The sequence below is a fragment of the Castor canadensis genome, chromosome 11 (assembly GCF_047511655.1).
Source record: "Castor canadensis chromosome 11, mCasCan1.hap1v2, whole genome shotgun sequence".
NCBI classification, from domain to species: domain Eukaryota; kingdom Metazoa; phylum Chordata; class Mammalia; order Rodentia; family Castoridae; genus Castor; species Castor canadensis.
In genome coordinates, this window is record NC_133396.1 from 99,912,752 (window position 1) to 99,927,973 (window position 15,222).

The window sequence follows — 15,222 nt, forward strand, 5'->3', positions numbered from 1 at the left end:
GTCCCTGTCTGTCTGTCTGTCTGTCTGGTAATGTCTTCTTTCTCTGGGTCTATCTTTCTCCCTCTACTCTCTCTGTCTCTCATCTCTCTTTCACTCTGTCTCCCTGTCTCTACAACTCTCCCTGTGCACTGTCTGGCACCCTGGAGTACTTCCCGACTCACCCCAGAGCCACTCGTTATTCTGGTCGCCTCCAGACCATCTGGCCCGGGGGGTCACCGGGTACCTCTCTGACCACAAGGGGTTGGATCTTCCTTCCACCGGTCGCCAATCGGATGTTCCTTTCCGCCTCCAGACTCGCCCTCCCGGCAGGCCCGCTGCCCCTACCCAGGCCCTGGGCTCCCCACCCAGCCGCCAGGCATCCCTCGCCATGCCCCTGTCTCCCAGGTCCTCAGTTGACAACATCTGACCGCTGGAGCTCCCCTGACCTGGCCTCCCAGGGCTCCTGGGATCTCGAGCCAGCCCCTCGTCCACAGTGGAAGCGGAGGACAGCGCCATCCTCGGGCGAGTCGCTCCCACGCTCCCATCCATGGGGTGGTCCTCAGAATCTCTGCCCGACTGCCAGCGGGGCTCTCAGCCCTGCCCGCCCATCATGCTCGCACCTGGGCGCACTCTCCCGCACACACACAGACAAACACACACACACACACACACACACACACACACACACACACACCTCTTCTAGCCACCATCCAAGCCCGGGCGCCATGTGTCCTTCTGTCCTCTTTCTGCTGTCACGACCTTTGTCCCGGCCTGCGCGGTGTCCCGCCCGGGACGACGGTTCCCGTTCATCCACCCAAGACCCACGGGCAAGAAAACTGCCCTGGCCGCCGGTCGGGGTGTGTATCGCCATAGGGAATCCTCTCCGGGCGCGGCCGCGGCGCCTTGACCTCGCCCTAGTCCCGCCCACAGCACACTATGGGTCCTTGACTGGACGTCAGCGGTCATCTTCGCTGTCAACAAACTTTGGGCAGCCAGCCGACTGAGCTGTGCGGTTGACTTTGGGGAGCAGTCACAGAGCAAGCCGGACAGAGGGATGAAGAGCCGGGTGGCCCTGTGGTGAGGCGGCAGTGGGGAACTACTCCAACACATCCAATCTAGGCGCTGTGTAGATGGACATTCTCCATTTGTCCCTGGCCATCTGGGGATAGGATTCCGAGCCTAGGTATTGCCAGCCAATGTCCCCCCACCCTCGTGGCCCACTCCCGCTCGGGTCAGCTTGGCCCTTGGCTGTGTCACCACCAATTTCTTCATCGCCCGGCTTCTGCTACCGCCAAACGCCCACCCGGTGGTCTAGCTCCCCACACGTCTCCACACACCTCCGCCTCCCTGGCTCAGGCTCCGCTAGCGCCGACGGCCTTCCCCCCCACACACCCCCACCGGCACCCCCTTCAAAGCCGCTGTCACACACAGGTGGAGCCCTTGACCGAGCAGTGTCGTGGGACAGTCCTGGCCCCTTAGAGGCCCCCACTACTGAGTGGATGGGTGGCTGGGTTGGCAGGGTGGTTGAGCGAATGAGTGGGTGGCTAGGTGGGAGGGTGAGAGAAGCAGTGAAGCAGTGAAGGAGTGGGTGGCTGATTGGGAAAGTGAGCGGGCGGGTTAGAGGAGTTCATGAGGGAGGAAGCAGCCAGTGAGAGAATGGGCGATGGGGCGATGGGGCGAGGGGTGAGGGAGCGAAGGAGCCAGTCTGGCGTTGCCAGCCGTGTGGTATTCCAATCACGAAATCCACGTGGAGTTTCCTTTCACAAAACAGCAAGAGTTTCTGTAGGAGGCAGCCGAGCACGAGGAACCGGGAGGGCCCGAGTCTCCAACTCACCTCTCCGTGCATTGGATTTTGAGGCTCTCTATCTATGGGCTGAGGCCAGGGGGAAGGTGACTGAAGTCTCAGGAAGAGCAGGTGAAGCGGATGAAGGGCACGGTGTTTCTTGAGGCATGAAGAGCAAGGAACCGCTCTGGTTTTCCCTCAGTTCTCAGCACCTTGTGCGTGCGTGGGTGCTTGTGCCTTCTGTGTGAAAGGAGAGGGGACGGCAGGGGAGGGGAAGGGAGGGGAGGGGACTGGGGGGACAGCGGAGGGGAGGGGAAGGGAGAGGCGGGAAGCTGTAGCGAGAGGAGTGAGGAACCAGCGATCGTCCTGCATTGGTGGGTGGGTGCTGTTGGCCGCTGGTGATGGTAGTGGTGGTAGTGGTGGTGGCGATGGGGGTGGTGGTGACGGCGATGGGGGTGGTGGTGGAGGGTGGTGGGTCCGCTGGCAGCCAGAGGAGTAGAGAGGCTGACCTGGCCTGTGTGCGTGGGGCTGCGAGGGCCCTTGGGTGAGCCTAGGGCAAGGAAGAGGGGACACGCTGAAGGGTGAAGATGGGTGGAGGGCGGGCGAGCGGGCCAGCCAGGAGAAAAGGAAGCGCTGACGGACAAGGGCTGGGCGGGAAGTCCCGTCTCATTGGGGCGTAGGTGGACCGGGCGGGCCTGTTGGCCAAAAGGGGAGGTGTGGTGCGAAGACGAAGCCGACGTCGGTGGTGGACGGCGGAGAAGAAGAAGAAAGGCTTCCCTGACCGGGAATCGAACCCGGGCCGCGGCGGTGAGAGCGCCGAATCCTAACCACTAGACCACCAGGGAGCGTCGGCCTGCGTGCCCCGCGCTCCCGCCCTGGAGCCAGCGCCTCCTCTCGAGCTGGCAGCTGGCAGCTGGCAGCTTGGCGCCTGGCGCCTGGCACCTGCACCGCCGGCTGGGCTTCACTTGCTAACCAAATCCCGCCAGCCCACCCGGCGCCCCTGGCAACCCGACCGCCCTCAGCCTTAGCAGCTCCCCTCCTGCTCGGGGCACCCTCAAAACATCGCCGCGCCTCCTTCTGCCACACACCCTCCCGCGCCTGCAAGCACAGCTGCGTGCCAGCCCGGCCGCCCTCTGCGGCCCCGGGCCTCGGGAAAAGGTCAGCCCGCTGCGTTGGCCGGGAATCGAACCCGGGTCAACTGCTTGGAAGGCAGCTATGCTCACCACTATACCACCAACGCCGCACGGCCCGGCCAGCGCCCACAGGCCGGCGGGGACTGCCACGAGCGAGCGCCGCCACCACCTGACGCGGGCCTGCCCGACGCCCGCAGCTCTTGGCTGCCACGGCGCCAAAAAGCGCCAGGCCAGCCCAGAGCCCAGCAGCTCCGCTGCGCCGGCCTTCTGCTGCAGCCGTGCTGCTCCCGACTGAGCCCTCGGCTCCACGTTGCGGCGTGGGGCCAGGCGCGGGGCCCAGCGACGCCGCCGCCACGGCCCGACAGCCAGAAGGACGGTCCTCACTCACTCGGTCGCCTCCCACGCTTTCCTGCCCCTGCCGGCCTCACGGAGCCCATTCCCACAAGGACTTCGGGTGGCGCGGGCCTGGCCTGGCCTGGCCTGGCCGGGCCCAGCAGGGCGGGCAGGGCCGCTCGTCTGGGGCGACCACGTGGCAGGCCAGGTACCAGGTGGCGGTGGGCGGAGGGAGGAAGAAGGGCACGCCCCTTGAGGGCGAGAGGCTGGGTCGCAGACCTCGCGCCGGTGGCCAAAAAGGGCGGCTGCCTCCCCGTCGGGGAATCGAACCCCGGTCTCCCGCGTGACAGGCGGGGATACTCACCACTATACTAACGAGGACAGCGACGCCCGCCCCGCCCTCTGGGCGCCAGTCCGCTGTCCCGAGCCCTGGTACGCCCGGCCCTGCCCTCCCTCGTCCGCCTGCCCACCACAAGCATCTGGCACGTGCGGGACACACGCTCACACAACAAAGCACTCTGGACAAAGGCGAGGCGAGCCGACCCGGTCCGGAACCTGACCTCGAGCTGCACCCGGCTGCCACCCAGCCAACCCGGTGCGCCCTGCCCCGCCGCCTCCGACGCGGGCATCGAGCCACCGCGCCGGGAGGAGGGGAAGACGCGCGGACTAGCAAGCGCCGCTCGGGGAGGAGGGGAGGAGGGCGTGGCGGCCTGCACGCCGCAGCGAGCGGCAGAGACTGACTTGGCTTGCCCTCCGCCGCTTGCGCACCCACGCCGAGGAACGGTACCGGGCGTCCGCGCCGGGTCCCAGCCAGGGGAGCGGCCACGCGCCCAGGCCCGCCGTCAGGATGGCCGAGCGGTCTAAGGCGCTGCGTTCAGGTCGCAGTCTCCCCTGGAGGCGTGGGTTCGAATCCCACTCCTGACAAGCCCACCTTTTAGCCCCAGAGACGCCCACCGATGCCCTCTTCCCGGCTCGCGCCCTCTTTGCCCACTCTCCAATCTCTCGCCCCCGTGGTCGCACGCCTCCGCCCCTCCGCTCCTGGCGCCCACCCGAAAGGCTCGCGCATAAACCCCAGTGTCGCAAGCGCCGGCGCCTTCAACCCTCCGCCACAGGCCATTCGGACACGCAGAGGTGGTTTCTCTGAATCACCTCCTCGGCTCTTTCCCCAGAGGAAAAGAGCCTCTCTTTCTTTGGCCCGCAGGTGGTACGGGAGCCGGCGAGGAGGGGCAGTGGGGATTCGGGTCCACGGGACACGTCGACCATCCCACAAGACCCTCCATCCTCTGCCTACACACATACACACAACACACACACACACACACACACGCACACATCGACGCCCCCATTCCCCAGGCGCAGAGCACCCGGCAGGCCAGGCCAAACCCGCAATGATAGCCACCCCCCCCCACCTTCGCCCTCTACCACCCCGGGCCGGCCCATAAACTCCAAGCCCCTGCCGAGACCACCTCGGCGCCACACCTCACCCCCAGGCCCCCAGCGCCAAGCGCACCAGCGCCTTGGGTCCCCATCTCTGCGCGTCGAGGCGCTGAGCACAACAGGCGCGCTCAGCAGCGCCTGCCGCAGGTCACCTGTCCTGATTGGGATTCAGGCACGGGCCACGTTTGCGGCAGCGTGACGGGCCTGGGCGGCGGAGAAAGGGCAGACCGGGGCGAGTCCGCTTCTCCCCGCTCCCACCCCCGGCCCCTCCCCAGCGCGCGACACTTCTGCCTTCCCGCACACACCCGCTGCCACCGCCACCGCCGCCACGACCACCACGATCCAGCAGCCTCTCCTTCTGGTTGCTCCTTTGCTCCCTGCGCCATCGGGCCCCTGGTGCACGCGCCAGGCGAACAGTGTGTGGCTCAGCTCGCCTCCGACCGGGGACCAGTGTCCCGCGGGACAACTGGTGAGCGCCGGCTGTGACTGCGTCGGATGGCGGCCGCCGCCGGTGCATGGGTGGTTCAGTGGTAGAATTCTCGCCTGCCACGCGGGAGGCCCGGGTTCGATTCCCGGCCCATGCAGCGCCTGGTCCCCTTTTGGTCCTCCAGACCCAGCGCCTAAGCAGAGCGCAGCCTCCTTCCGCTCCAGCTGCACCCCCCTGGCCTGCACCTGCACCAGCACCTACGCACCTGCCCCGCTCGCTTGCTCGCTTGCGTCTGCGCTCGCCTCACACGCGACTCACCCAACTGGGTCCCACCCGCCGGCCCCTTGCAAGACAGTTCCCTCACCCCTGGCGCCTCTCACACCTGCCTCCTCATCCCTTGCATCTCTCTCGCTCGCTCTCCCTCGCCCTTCTGTCACCAGCAATCTATTCTGCGTCCAGGCGTCCCCAACCGCAATGCATCCTTGCACTCACTCGCCCTGTCCCTTGGCCTTTCTTCACCCTGAAAGTTAAGCCCATGGCTCCCAAACCTCTAGACAGGAAGTCTTCTCTCCTAACAGTCACACGCCGTGTGTCTCCTACACGGTCACGCAGTCATCCAAGCACACCAGGGACCTCAAAGTACCTCCACTAACATCATCGCATATGCACACTCTATGTTCTCTAGGCTGTGCTTACCCACGACAAGTCTTCTCATCCCTCCGAACCACCTTAACCGCCCCTCACGCCCTACAACCCACAACTTTGCTCAAGGATTCTGACCTGCATCTGTCCCTTGGGTCTCTTTTAATCTAGGCCCCCAAACACATACCTGACAAGCCCATGTGTGGCCTCCCAGGGAATTATTCACGATTCTGGTCCACTTGCCCTTCCTACCTCCTTCTCACATCACCTGGATATTCTCTCGCTCTCTCCTCTCTTTCTCTCCCTTTGTCTGTCTGTTTATGCCTTCTCTTTCTCTGTGTCTATCTCTGTCTCATCTGTCTCTCTCCTCTTTCTTTCACCCTCTCTCTCCCTTTGTCCGTCTCTCTTTCTGGCTCTCGTTCTAGCTGTCTTTGTCTGTGTGTCCCTGTCTGTCTGTCTGTCTGTCTGGTAATGTCTTCTTTCTCTGGGTCTATCTTTCTCCCTCTACTCTCTCTGTCTCTCATCTCTCTTTCACTCTGTCTCCCTGTCTCTACAACTCTCCCTGTGCACTGTCTGGCACCCTGGAGTACTTCCCGACTCACCCCAGAGCCACTCGTTATTCTGGTCGCCTCCAGACCATCTGGCCCGGGGGGTCACCGGGTACCTCTCTGACCACAAGGGGTTGGATCTTCCTTCCACCGGTCGCCAATCGGATGTTCCTTTCCGCCTCCAGACTCGCCCTCCCGGCAGGCCCGCTGCCCCTACCCAGGCCCTGGGCTCCCCACCCAGCCGCCAGGCATCCCTCGCCATGCCCCTGTCTCCCAGGTCCTCAGTTGACAACGTCTGACCGCTGGAGCTCCCCTGACCTGGCCTCCCAGGGCTCCTGGGATCTCGAGCCAGCCCCTCGTCCACAGTGGAAGCGGAGGACAGCGCCATCCTCGGGCGAGTCGCTTCCACGCTCCCATCCATGGGGTGGTCCTCAGAATCTCTGCCCGACTGCCAGCGGGGCTCTCAGCCCTGCCCGCCCATCATGCTCGCACCTGGGCGCACTCTCCCGCACACACACACACAAACACACACACACACACACACACACACACACACACACACCTCTTCTAGCCACCATCCAAGCCCGGGCGCCATGTGTCCTTCTGTCCTCTTTCTGCTGTCACGACCTTTGTCCCGGCCTGCGCGGTGTCCCGCCCGGGACGACGGTTCCCGTTCATCCACCCAAGACCCACGGGCAAGAAAACTGCCCTGGCCGCCGGTCGGGGTGTGTATCGCCATAGGGAATCCTCTCCGGGCGCGGCCGCGGCGCCTTGACCTCGCCCTAGTCCCGCCCACAGCACACTATGGGTCCTTGACTGGACGTCAGCGGTCATCTTCGCTGTCAACAAACTTTGGGCAGCCAGCCGACTGAGCTGTGCAGTTGACTTTGGGGAGCAGTCACAGAGCAAGCCGGACAGAGGGATGAAGAGCCGGGTGGCCCTGTGGTGAGGCGGCAGTGGGGAACTACTCCAACACATCCAATCTAGGCGCTGTGTAGATGGACATTCTCCATTTGTCCCTGGCCATCTGGGGATAGGATTCCGAGCCTAGGTATTGCCAGCCAATGTCCCCCCACCCTCGTGGCCCACTCCCGCTCGGGTCAGCTTGGCCCTTGGCTGTGTCACCACCAATTTCTTCATCGCCCGGCTTCTGCTACCGCCAAACGCCCACCCGGTGGTCTAGCTCCCCACACGTCTCCACACACCTCCGCCTCCCTGGCTCAGGCTCCGCTAGCGCCGACGGCCTTCCCCCCCACACACCCCCACCGGCACCCCCTTCAAAGCCGCTGTCACACACAGGTGGAGCCCTTGACCGAGCAGTGTCGTGGGACAGTCCTGGCCCCTTAGAGGCCCCCACTACTGAGTGGATGGGTGGCTGGGTTGGCAGGGTGGTTGAGCGAATGAGTGGGTGGCTAGGTGGGAGGGTGAGAGAAGCAGTGAAGCAGTGAAGGAGTGGGTGGCTGATTGGGAAAGTGAGCGGGCGGGTTAGAGGAGTTCATGAGGGAGGAAGCAGCCAGTGAGAGAATGGGCGATGGGGCGATGGGGCGAGGGGTGAGGGAGCGAAGGAGCCAGTCTGGCGTTGCCAGCCGTGTGGTATTCCAATCACGAAATCCACGTGGAGTTTCCTTTCACAAAACAGCAAGAGTTTCTGTAGGAGGCAGCCGAGCATGAGGAACCGGGAGGGCCCGAGTCTCCAACTCACCTCTCCGTGCATTGGATTTTGAGGCTCTCTATCTATGGGCTGAGGCCAGGGGGAAGGTGACTGAAGTCTCAGGAAGAGCAGGTGAAGCGGATGAAGGGCACGGTGTTTCTTGAGGCATGAAGAGCAAGGAACCGCTCTGGTTTTCCCTCAGTTCTCAGCACCTTGTGCGTGCGTGGGTGCTTGTGCCTTCTGTGTGAAAGGAGAGGGGACGGCAGGGGAGGGGAAGGGAGGGGAGGGGACTGGGGGGACAGCGGAGGGGAGGGGAAGGGAGAGGCGGGAAGCTGTAGCGAGAGGAGTGAGGAACCAGCGATCATCCTGCATTGGTGGGTGGGTGCTGTTGGCCGCTGGTGATGGTAGTGGTGGTAGTGGTGGTGGCGATGGGGGTGGTGGTGACGGCGATGGGGGTGGTGGTGGAGGGTGGTGGGTCCGCTGGCAGCCAGAGGAGTAGAGAGGCTGACCTGGCCTGTGTGCGTGGGGCTGCGAGGGCCCTTGGGTGAGCCTAGGGCAAGGAAGAGGGGACATGCTGAAGGGTGAAGATGGGTGGAGGGCGGGCGAGCGGGCCAGCCAGGAGAAAAGGAAGCGCTGACGGACAAGGGCTGGGCGGGAAGTCCCGTCTCATTGGGGCGTAGGTGGACCGGGCGGGCCTGTTGGCCAAAAGGGGAGGTGTGGTGCGAAGACGAAGCCGACGTCGGTGGTGGACGGCGGAGAAGAAGAAGAAAGGCTTCCCTGACCGGGAATCGAACCCGGGCCGCGGCGGTGAGAGCGCCGAATCCTAACCACTAGACCACCAGGGAGCGTCGGCCTGCGTGCCCCGCGCTCCCGCCCTGGAGCCAGCGCCTCCTCTCGAGCTGGCAGCTGGCAGCTGGCAGCTTGGCGCCTGGCGCCTGGCACCTGCACCGCCGGCTGGGCTTCACTTGCTAACCAAATCCCGCCAGCCCACCCGGCGCCCCTGGCAACCCGACCGCCCTCAGCCTTAGCAGCTCCCCTCCTGCTCGGGGCACCCTCAAAACATCGCCGCGCCTCCTTCTGCCACACACCCTCCCGCGCCTGCAAGCACAGCTGCGTGCCAGCCCGGCCGCCCTCTGCGGCCCCGGGCCTCGGCAAAAGGTCAGCCCGCTGCGTTGGCCGGGAATCGAACCCGGGTCAACTGCTTGGAAGGCAGCTATGCTCACCACTATACCACCAACGCCGCACGGCCCGGCCAGCGCCCACAGGCCGGCGGGGACTGCCACGAGCGAGCGCCGCCACCACCTGACGCGGGCCTGCCCGACGCCCGCAGCTCTTGGCTGCCACGGCGCCAAAAAGCGCCAGGCCAGCCCAGAGCCCAGCAGCTCCGCTGCGCCGGCCTTCTGCTGCAGCCGTGCTGCTCCCGACTGAGCCCTCGGCTCCACGTTGCGGCGTGGGGCCAGGCGCGGGGCCCAGCGACGCCGCCGCCACGGCCCGACAGCCAGAAGGATGGTCCTCACTCACTCGGTCGCCTCCCACGCTTTCCTGCCCCTGCCGGCCTCACGGAGCCCATTCCCACAAGGACTTCGGGTGGCGCGGGCCTGGCCTGGCCTGGCCTGGCCGGGCCCAGCAGGGCGGGCAGGGCCGCTCGTCTGGGGCGACCACGTGGCAGGCCAGGTACCAGGTGGCGGTGGGCGGAGGGAGGAAGAAGGGCACGCCCCTTGAGGGCGAGAGGCTGGGTCGCAGACCTCGCGCCGGTGGCCAAAAAGGGCGGCTGCCTCCCCGTCGGGGAATCGAACCCCGGTCTCCCGCGTGACAGGCGGGGATACTCACCACTATACTAACGAGGACAGCGACGCCCGCCCCGCCCTCTGGGCGCCAGTCCGCTGTCCCGAGCCCTGGTACGCCCGGCCCTGCCCTCCCTCGTCCGCCTGCCCACCGCAAGCATCTGGCACGTGCGGGACACACGCTCACACAACAAAGCACTCTGGACAAAGGCGAGGCGAGCCGACCCGGTCCGGAGCCTGACCTCGAGCTGCACCCGGCTGCCACCCAGCCAACCCGGTGCGCCCTGCCCCGCCGCCTCCGACGCGGGCATCGAGCCACCGCGCCGGGAGGAGGGGAAGACGCGCGGACTAGCAAGCGCCGCTCGGGGAGGAGGGGAGGAGGGCGTGGCGGCCTGCACGCCGCAGCGAGCGGCAGAGACTGACTTGGCTTGCCCTCCGCCGCTTGCGCACCCACGCCGAGGAACGGTACCGGGCGTCCGCGCCGGGTCCCAGCCAGGGGAGCGGCCACGCGCCCAGGCCCGCCGTCAGGATGGCCGAGCGGTCTAAGGCGCTGCGTTCAGGTCGCAGTCTCCCCTGGAGGCGTGGGTTCGAATCCCACTCCTGACAAGCCCACCTTTTAGCCCCGGAGACGCCCACCGATGCCCTCTTCCCGGCTCGCGCCCTCTTTGCCCACTCTCCAATCTCTCGCCCCCGTGGTCGCACGCCTCCGCCCCTCCGCTCCTGGCGCCCACCCGAAAGGCTCGCGCATAAACGCCAGTGTCGCAAGCGCCGGCGCCTTCAACCCTCCGCCACAGGCCATTCGGACACGCAGAGGTGGTTTCTCTGAATCACCTCCTAGGCTCTTTCCCCAGAGGAAAAGAGCCTCTCTTTCTTTGGCCCGCAGGTGGTACGGGAGCCGGCGAGGAGGGGCAGTGGGGATTCGGGTCCACGGGACACGTCGACCATCCCACAAGACCCTCCATCCTCTGCCTACACATACACACAACACACACACACACACACACACGCACACATCGACGCCCCCATTCCCCAGGCGCAGAGCACCCGGCAGGCCAGACCAAACCCGCAATGATAGCCACCCCCCCCCACCTTCGCCCTCTACCACCCCGGGCCGGCCCATAAACTCCAAGCCCCTGCCGAGACCACCTCGGCGCCACACCTCACCCCCAGGCCCCCAGCGCCAAGCGCACCAGCGCCTTGGGTCCCCATCTCTGCGCGTCGAGGCGCTGAGCACAACAGGCGCGCTCAGCAGCGCCTGCCGCAGGTCACCTGTCCTGATTGGGATTCAGGCACGGGCCACGTTTGCGGCAGCGTGACGGGCCTGGGCGGCGGAGAAAGGGCAGACCGGGGCGAGTCCGCTTCTCCCCGCTCCCACCCCCGGCCCCTCCCCAGCGCGCGACACTTCTGCCTTCCCGCACACACCCGCTGGCACCGCCACCGCCGCCACGACCACCACGATCCAGCAGCCTCTCCTTCTGGTTGCTCCTTTGCTCCCTGCGCCATCGGTCCCCTGGTGCACGCGCCAGGCGAACAGTGTGTGGCTCAGCTCGCCTCCGACCGGGGACCAGTGTCCCGCGGGACAACTGGTGAGCGCCGGCTGTGGCTGCGTCGGATGGCGACCGCCGCCGGTGCATGGGTGGTTCAGTGGTAGAATTCTCGCCTGCCACGCGGGAGGCCCGGGTTCGATTCCCGGCCCATGCAGCGCCTGGTCCCCTTTTGGTCCTCCAGACCCAGCGCCTAAGCAGAGCGCAGCCTCCTTCCGCTCCAGCTGCACCCCCCTGGCCTGCACCTGCACCAGCACCTACGCACCTGCCCCGCTCGCTTGCTCGCTTGCGTCTGGGCTCGCCTCACACGCGACTCACCCAACTGGGTCCCACCCGCCGGCCCCTTGCAAGACAGTTCCCTCACCCCTGGCGCCTCTCACACCTGCCTCCTCATCCCTTGCATCTCTCTCGCTCGCTCTCCCTCGCCCTTCTGTCACCAGCAATCTATTCTGCGTCCAGGCGTCCCCAACCGCAATGCATCCTTGCACTCACTCGCCCTGTCCCTTGGCCTTTCTTCACCCTGAAAGTTAAGCCCATGGCTCCCAAACCTCTAGACAGGAAGTCTTCTCTCCTAACAGTCACACGCCGTGTGTCTCCTTCACGGTCACGCAGTCATCCAAGCACACCAGGGACCTCAAAGTACCTCCACTAACATCATCGCATATGCACACTCTATGTTCTCTAGGCTGTGCTTACCCACGACAAGTCTTCTCATCCCTCCGAACCACCTTAACCGCCCCTCACGCCCTACAACCCACAACTTTGCTCAAGGATTCTGACCTGCATCTGTCCCTTGGGTCTCTTTTAATCTAGGCCCCCAAACACATACCTGACAAGCCCATGTGTGGCCTCCCAGGGAATTATTCACGATTCTGGTCCACTTGCCCTTCCTACCTCCTTCTCACATCACCTGGATATTCTCTCGCTCTCTCCTCTCTTTCTCTCCCTTTGTCTGTCTGTGTATGTCTTCTCTTTCTCTGTGTCTATCTCTGTCTCATCTGTCTCATCTGTCTCTCTCCTCTTTCTTTCACCCTCTCTCTCCCTTTGTCCGTCTCTCTTTCTGGCTCTCGTTCTAGCTGTCTTTGTCTGTGTGTCCCTGTCTGTCTGTCTGTCTGTCTGGTAATGTCTTCTTTCTCTGGGTCTATCTTTCTCCCTCTACTCTCTCTGTCTCTCATCTCTCTTTCACTCTGTCTCCCTGTCTCTACAACTCTCCCTGTGCACTGTCTGGCACCCTGGAGTACTTCCCGACTCACCCCAGAGCCACTCGTTATTCTGGTCGCCTCCAGACCATCTGGCCCGGGGGGTCACCGGGTACCTCTCTGACCACAAGGGGTTGGATCTTCCTTCCACCGGTCGCCAATCGGATGTTCCTTTCCGCCTCCAGACTCGCCCTCCCGGCAGGCCCGCTGCCCCTACCCAGGCCCTGGGCTCCCCACCCAGCCGCCAGGCATCCCTCGCCATGCCCCTGTCTCCCAGGTCCTCAGTTGACAACGTCTGACCTCTGGAGCTCCCCTGACCTGGCCTCCCAGGGCTCCTGGGATCTCGAGCCAGCCCCTCGTCCACAGTGGAAGCGGAGGACAGCGCCATCCTCGGGCGAGTCGCTCCCACGCTCCCATCCATGGGGTGGTCCTCAGAATCTCTGCCCGACTGCCAGCGGGGCTCTCAGCCCTGCCCGCCCATCATGCTCGCACCTGGGCGCACTCTCCCGCACACACACACACAAACACACACACACACACACACACACACACACACACACACCTCTTCTAGCCACCATCCAAGCCCGGGCGCCATGTGTCCTTCTGTCCTCTTTCTGCTGTCACGACCTTTGTCCCGGCCTGCGCGGTGTCCCGCCCGGGACGACGGTTCCCGTTCATCCACCCAAGACCCACGGGCAAGAAAACTGCCCTGGCCGCCGGTCGGGGTGTGTATCGCCATAGGGAATCCTCTCCGGGCGCGGCCGCGGCGCCTTGACCTCGCCCTAGTCCCGCCCACAGCACACTATGGGTCCTTGACTGGACGTCAGCGGTCATCTTCGCTGTCAACAAACTTTGGGCAGCCAGCCGACTGAGCTGTGCGGTTGACTTTGGGGAGCAGTCACAGAGCAAGCCGGACAGAGGGATGAAGAGCCGGGTGGCCCTGTGGTGAGGCGGCAGTGGGGAACTACTCCAACACATCCAATCTAGGCGCTGTGTAGATGGACATTCTCCATTTGTCCCTGGCCATCTGGGGATAGGATTCCGAGCCTAGGTATTGCCAGCCAATGTCCCCCCACCCTCGTGGCCCACTCCCGCTCGGGTCAGCTTGGCCCTTGGCTGTGTCACCACCAATTTCTTCATCGCCCGGCTTCTGCTACCGCCAAACGCCCACCCGGTGGTCTAGCTCCCCACACGTCTCCACACACCTCCGCCTCCCTGGCTCAGGCTCCGCTAGCGCCGACGGCCTTCCCCCCCACACACCCCCACCGGCACCCCCTTCAAAGCCGCTGTCACACACAGGTGGAGCCCTTGACCGAGCAGTGTCGTGGGACAGTCCTGGCCCCTTAGAGGCCCCCACTACTGAGTGGATGGGTGGCTGGGTTGGCAGGGTGGTTGAGCGAATGAGTGGGTGGCTAGGTGGGAGGGTGAGAGAAGCAGTGAAGCAGTGAAGGAGTGGGTGGCTGATTGGGAAAGTGAGCGGGCGGGTTAGAGGAGTTCATGAGGGAGGAAGCAGCCAGTGAGAGAATGGGCGATGGGGCGATGGGGCGAGGGGTGAGGGAGCGAAGGAGCCAGTCTGGCGTTGCCAGCCGTGTGGTATTCCAATCACGAAATCCACGTGGAGTTTCCTTTCACAAAACAGCAAGAGTTTCTGTAGGAGGCAGCCGAGCATGAGGAACCGGGAGGGCCCGAGTCTCCAACTCACCTCTCCGTGCATTGGATTTTGAGGCTCTCTATCTATGGGCTGAGGCCAGGGGGAAGGTGACTGAAGTCTCAGGAAGAGCAGGTGAAGCGGATGAAGGGCACGGTGTTTCTTGAGGCATGAAGAGCAAGGAACCGCTCTGGTTTTCCCTCAGTTCTCAGCACCTTGTGCGTGCGTGGGTGCTTGTGCCTTCTGTGTGAAAGGAGAGGGGACGGCAGGGGAGGGGAAGGGAGGGGAGGGGACTGGGGGGACAGCGGAGGGGAGGGGAAGGGAGAGGCGGGAAGCTGTAGCGAGAGGAGTGAGGAACCAGCGATCGTCCTGCATTGGTGGGTGGGTGCTGTTGGCCGCTGGTGATGGTAGTGGTGGTAGTGGTGGTGGCGATGGGGGTGGTGGTGACGGCGATGGGGGTGGTGGTGGAGGGTGGTGGGTCCGCTGGCAGCCAGAGGAGTAGAGAGGCTGACCTGGCCTGTGTGCGTGGGGCTGCGAGGGCCCTTGGGTGAGCCTAGGGCAAGGAAGAGGGGACACGCTGAAGGGTGAAGATGGGTGGAGGGCGGGCGAGCGGGCCAGCCAGGAGAAAAGGAAGCGCTGACGGACAAGGGCTGGGCGGGAAGTCCCGTCTCATTGGGGCGTAGGTGGACCGGGCGGGCCTGTTGGCCAAAAGGGGAGGTGTGGTGCGAAGACGAAGCCGACGTCGGTGGTGGACGGCGGAGAAGAAGAAGAAAGGCTTCCCTGACCGGGAATCGAACCCGGGCCGCGGCGGTGAGAGCGCCGAATCCTAACCACTAGACCACCAGGGAGCGTCGGCCTGCGTGCCCCGCGCTCCCGCCCTGGAGCCAGCGCCTCCTCTCGAGCTGGCAGCTGGCAGCTGGCAGCTTGGCGCCTGGCGCCTGGCACCTGCACCGCCGGCTGGGCTTCACTTGCTAACCAAATCCCGCCAGCCCACCCGGCGCCCCTGGCAACCCGACCGCCCTCAGCCTTAGCAGCTCCCCTCCTGCTCGGGGCACCCTCAAAACATCGCCGCGCCTCCTTCTGCCACACACCCTCCCGCGCCTGCAAGCACAGC

The 15,222-nt window shown here is 64.8% G+C and overlaps 1 protein-coding gene and 11 non-coding genes across 12 annotated transcripts in view; 5 read left to right on the plus strand and 7 right to left on the minus strand.

Annotated features, from left to right (window-relative positions):
• Window positions 1-15,222, plus strand: part of Apoa2 (apolipoprotein A2) — a 450,260-nt gene that overhangs the window by 140,565 nt on the left and 294,473 nt on the right. The window lies entirely within an intron of this gene.
• On the minus strand, window positions 2,536-2,607 carry Trnae-cuc (transfer RNA glutamic acid (anticodon CUC)). The gene has a single exon. It is a non-coding gene; the product is annotated as a tRNA-Glu (tRNA).
• On the minus strand, window positions 2,931-3,002 carry Trnag-ucc (transfer RNA glycine (anticodon UCC)). Its single transcript has one exon. It is a non-coding gene; the product is annotated as a tRNA-Gly (tRNA).
• Window positions 3,538-3,609, minus strand: Trnad-guc (transfer RNA aspartic acid (anticodon GUC)). The gene has a single exon. It is a non-coding gene; the product is annotated as a tRNA-Asp (tRNA).
• Trnal-cag (transfer RNA leucine (anticodon CAG)) lies at window positions 4,070-4,152 on the plus strand. Its single transcript has one exon. It is a non-coding gene; the product is annotated as a tRNA-Leu (tRNA).
• Trnag-gcc (transfer RNA glycine (anticodon GCC)) lies at window positions 5,179-5,249 on the plus strand. The gene has a single exon. It is a non-coding gene; the product is annotated as a tRNA-Gly (tRNA).
• Trnae-cuc (transfer RNA glutamic acid (anticodon CUC)) lies at window positions 8,707-8,778 on the minus strand. The gene has a single exon. It is a non-coding gene; the product is annotated as a tRNA-Glu (tRNA).
• On the minus strand, window positions 9,102-9,173 carry Trnag-ucc (transfer RNA glycine (anticodon UCC)). The gene has a single exon. It is a non-coding gene; the product is annotated as a tRNA-Gly (tRNA).
• Trnad-guc (transfer RNA aspartic acid (anticodon GUC)) lies at window positions 9,709-9,780 on the minus strand. The gene has a single exon. It is a non-coding gene; the product is annotated as a tRNA-Asp (tRNA).
• Window positions 10,241-10,323, plus strand: Trnal-cag (transfer RNA leucine (anticodon CAG)). Its single transcript has one exon. It is a non-coding gene; the product is annotated as a tRNA-Leu (tRNA).
• Window positions 11,348-11,418, plus strand: Trnag-gcc (transfer RNA glycine (anticodon GCC)). Its single transcript has one exon. It is a non-coding gene; the product is annotated as a tRNA-Gly (tRNA).
• Window positions 14,885-14,956, minus strand: Trnae-cuc (transfer RNA glutamic acid (anticodon CUC)). Its single transcript has one exon. It is a non-coding gene; the product is annotated as a tRNA-Glu (tRNA).